This window comes from Helianthus annuus, chromosome 5, assembly GCF_002127325.2.
Source record: "Helianthus annuus cultivar XRQ/B chromosome 5, HanXRQr2.0-SUNRISE, whole genome shotgun sequence".
Taxonomy (NCBI): domain Eukaryota; kingdom Viridiplantae; phylum Streptophyta; class Magnoliopsida; order Asterales; family Asteraceae; genus Helianthus; species Helianthus annuus.
This window is the reverse complement of record NC_035437.2, coordinates 36,536,466-36,540,466: the sequence shown is the minus strand read 5'-3', so window position 1 is coordinate 36,540,466 and position 4,001 is coordinate 36,536,466. Positions and strand designations below refer to the sequence as shown.

At 41.7% G+C, this 4,001-nt stretch overlaps 1 non-coding gene across 1 annotated transcript; it reads left to right on the top strand.

Moving 5' to 3' along the window:
• Nucleotides 1–3,894: 3,894 nt before the first annotated feature.
• LOC118492704 lies at nucleotides 3,895–4,001 on the top strand. Its single transcript, XR_004894706.1, has one exon. It is a non-coding gene; the product is annotated as a small nucleolar RNA R71 (small nucleolar RNA).

The following is a 4,001-nucleotide window of genomic DNA, read 5'->3' as shown; positions in this document are numbered from 1 at the left end:
GCTGAACAGAAGGCTGGGCACGGCCCCGTGTCCGCTGGACACGCCCCCGTGCCTGTCTCACACTCCCTCTCATCATTAATTGTAATTCGCAATTACAATTAACGCGCCTACTGTACTTTTGCCACGCCCCCGTGTCCACTGGACACGGCCCCGTGGTGCGCAATAGAAGCTTCTATAGGTTTGTCTTTTCTGCTGCTTCTTGGGCACGGCCCCGTGCTGGCTGAGCATGGGGCGTGTTCAGTCTTCTGTCTTCTCTATTTTGCTTGGGAGGAGGCCGTTGAGGGGTCGGGCAATCCACTTGTGTTCCTTTTCTTGTATTTATGTTAGATTTAGTTGTCTTTTTGCTTCTTTTGTGAATTTGAGCTCATTTATTCCTGAATATACAAAAGGAAGACAAAAGCACTCTTTTTCCAACATTAGTACTTAAAAAGGGTTAGTTTTATGCCTTATTTGATGTATTTTATGTGTTGCATTTTAGACACATCAAATACCCCCACACTTGAACTTTTGCTTGTCCTCAAGAAAAACTCTTTAATATGTGGCTTACACTCCCAAATGGAATGGGTAGAAGAGAAGGTTTTGGCTTGTCATAGAGTGTCGGGAATCCAAGATCTTTTTGGGTTTTATTTTTATTTATTTAAAATCCTATTCGTTATGATTTATTTAGAACGTTTCATAGGATAAATTATTTATTTGGGCATAACATGCCTTTTTTAAAATTCCATTTATATACAAGTTCACATACCTCACGGGAGAAATCACTCACACTCGGCCGAAGGTGTATTTTTAGTGAATCACTCGAGAGCGGCATGGAACTTATTCCTACCATAAGCTTGCCAAGCAATCAATCCTCCTCCTTTTTAACTTGTTACCTTTGTAAATATCAAGAGGACTTTTTTGGGTAAAGGCTTGGGCTAAAGGTGGTTGAATGGGTTAGTGGTTAGTAGAAAAGGGCGAAAAGCGTAAAAAGCGTCGGTTTTCGTAAAACATTTTGTTTTAGTGACTTTTTATTTTTAGTGAAGTATTTCTTCAAACAAGCTTTTTGTTTTAAGAGCTTTGTTTGTTTATTTCAAACTTCATCAAATTTTTTTTTAGTCACACGAAAACCGAGCTTGTTACTAAAATAAAGGGTAAAAATAAAAAGGGTTTTGGTGGGTAAAAGGGTTTTTAGGGTAAAGAAATGAAAGGTTTAGGCTCAAAGGGGTTAACTAGGGGGAGTTTTTAGGTGGGTGAAAAGAAAAATGAAAATAATGGTTTTGAAAGAAAAAGGGTTAGTCCTAATGTCTCCGTCATTTACTTACTTGGGTTTAAGTTGGTAAGGACCGGGAATGAATCGTCGTGGCAAGTTCTAGAGTCGTAAGAACCAAGCGGTTATTCGCACAAGAAACGAAAAATGAGCATTTAGTCTAAAGATGTGTATTTGTATGCTCAATAAAGGCTCAAAACTCACTTTTTGTGGGAATGGGTTTTTCTATGTGATCAAGTATATATAATCAAATTTTAACTTAAGCTTGTCATGCCGATTCGTAATTTTCGTATGTTGGTTCTTTTTATCACGACGCTATTGGTTGTAAACTTGTAAAAATATAACCTTATTAATCTTAGAATTCCCAACTTAAACTTTAGACAAGTAAAGAAAAATTGAAAATTTTGAAAAAAATTTGGGGTGATTAGCGGTTCCAATAGAGTTTTGTGTAAGGCTTGTTTTTAGGACTTGCAAAATTTCAAGGTTTTAGCATCCCCCCCCCCCCACACTTAAATTACACATTGTCCTCAATGTGTCCCAAAAATAAATTTTTAGGTTGATTAGATGTGTAATATGGTGTTAAAAGCAAAGATTTTATGTTACTGGCAGTCTGGACACGGCCCCGTGGGGACCGGACACGGCCCCGTGTTCAGGTGCCAGTAACGAAAATTATAGAAAAGAAACAGAAGCCTGGACACAGGGGCGTGTCTGGTGAACACGGCCCGTGTCCAGTTACCTGAACTGGGCATTTTTCTGCAGGGAGTGCAGCACGGGGCCGTGTTGGTTGGACACGGCCCGTGTTGAACCTTCTGTGTCGGAGAAATTGATGTCGGGTTGCCTTGTTCTTGTGCATGGGGTCATGTTTCTCGTTACCCTTTTCATCCTTTACCACCATGAGTGTGTTTTATTCCTGCAAATTAAAACTAAAAGATTAAACTAAACTAAGGATAGTTCCGCGGAATGCCTCCGTGGTGCGCCACGTTTATAAGGGTCCTTGGCTAGACCCAATGTGAGGTTATATATTTTCTGAGTGGGATGTTTGGCATCCCATGTTGCACCGTCGGAGAGCAGCATCCAAACTCGAATCAATAACCTTCATGTAGTTGACCGGGTCGTCGTCCTCTATTCTCTTCCCAACCCCGAATTTTACTTCATCATCTCTGCACCTTAGGGTGAGCGTTCCGTCATTCATATCTACCACTGCTTGTGCGGTGGCGCCACATGGTCTCCCTAGTATGAGGGGGACTTCGGTGTCTTCTTCCATATCAAGTATGACAAAATCTGCCGGATAGACAAATTTGTTTACCTTTACTAGGACGTTTTCGATGACACCTTGCGGGAATTTGACGGATCGATCAGCAAGTTGTATGCTCATTTTTGTAGGACTCGTTGTTCCTAGGCCGAGTCTTTTAAACATTGATGAAGGCATGAGGTTAATGCTAGCCCCAAGGTCGGCTAGTGCATTACGAACGGGGGAGTCCCCGATCGAGCAGGGAATCGTGAAGCATCCAGGATCGATTTTCCTTTGGGGAAGTTTGTTGAGTACGAGGGCAGAGCATTCTTCGCCTAAGTTAACTAATTGCAAGATTTCAATTTTCTTTTTATGAGTGAGGAAGTCCCTCATGAACTTAGAGTATTTGGGCATTTGGGTTAGGACATCAATAAAAGGAATATTGACATGCAATTGTTTTAATAGACTTTCGAATTTTGCGAATTGCTCATTGGTCTTTTGACGAATTAACCTACCGGGGTACGGAACTCGAGGAGCCTTGGTAGGCTCTGATGATGGAGGGGAGTTCTTCTCCTGCAAAGGCGGGGGTACAGTCCCTTCTGTTGGTGGTGGTGCTTCCGCAGGCCCCACGGTGCGGTTTCGTAAAGTGATGAGATGAACTTGCGCTTTCGGGTTTGTTTCGGTATTGCTTGGTAATGCACCTTGTGGTCTCTCGGAAAAATTTTGAGCTAGTTGATTTAATTGTTTTTCTATGTTTTGAATACTAGCTTGTTGGTTTCTAAAATTTGATTCTAATTGTAGAAACCTTTCCGAGTTTTTCTTTTCAGTGTCAGAGATGAGGTGAGATACAGTATGTTCAAGCCTTTCTCGTCCACCTTGTTGTTGAGTGAAATTTTGTGACTCATTTCTTGGTTGTTGAAAGTTTGTTCGTTGGGTTTGTTGGTTACTACCATTGTCGGGCTCTCTCCAACCAAGGTTACGGTGGTTTCGCCATCCTTGGTTGTAAGTGCCCGTTGGAGGACCCGACGGCCTAGGTCTATTTTCAATGTAGCTAACCGACTCTTGTTGATCGTCTGTTTCTTTCATACAACTCCAATTTTCATGTGGCCCACCACACCCTTCACAAGCCATAACCGAGACTGTTTTTGTCATTTCCAATTTTTTTATTTTTGAAGAAAGAGCCTCGATTTGGGCTTGTAAAGAAGTGCTTTCATCAACCTTATGGGCGCCCGGGGCAATAGATTTATTGCCTCGGGGAGTGTGCCACTGAAAATTGGTTTGAGCAATTTCCTCAATTTGGTTATATATTTCATGGGGGCGGCGATTACCTAAAATTCCCCCGGAGCTAGAATCAAGTGTCTGCCTTGTGTGTGGCAACAACCCATTATAGAAAGTGGATACTTGTTGCCATATCGCAAGGCCGTGATGTGGACACTTTCGCAGTAGCTCCTTGAACCTTTCCCAAGTTTCATATAAGGATTCCCCATCCTCTTGTGAATATGTATTAATTTCAGTCATTAATTT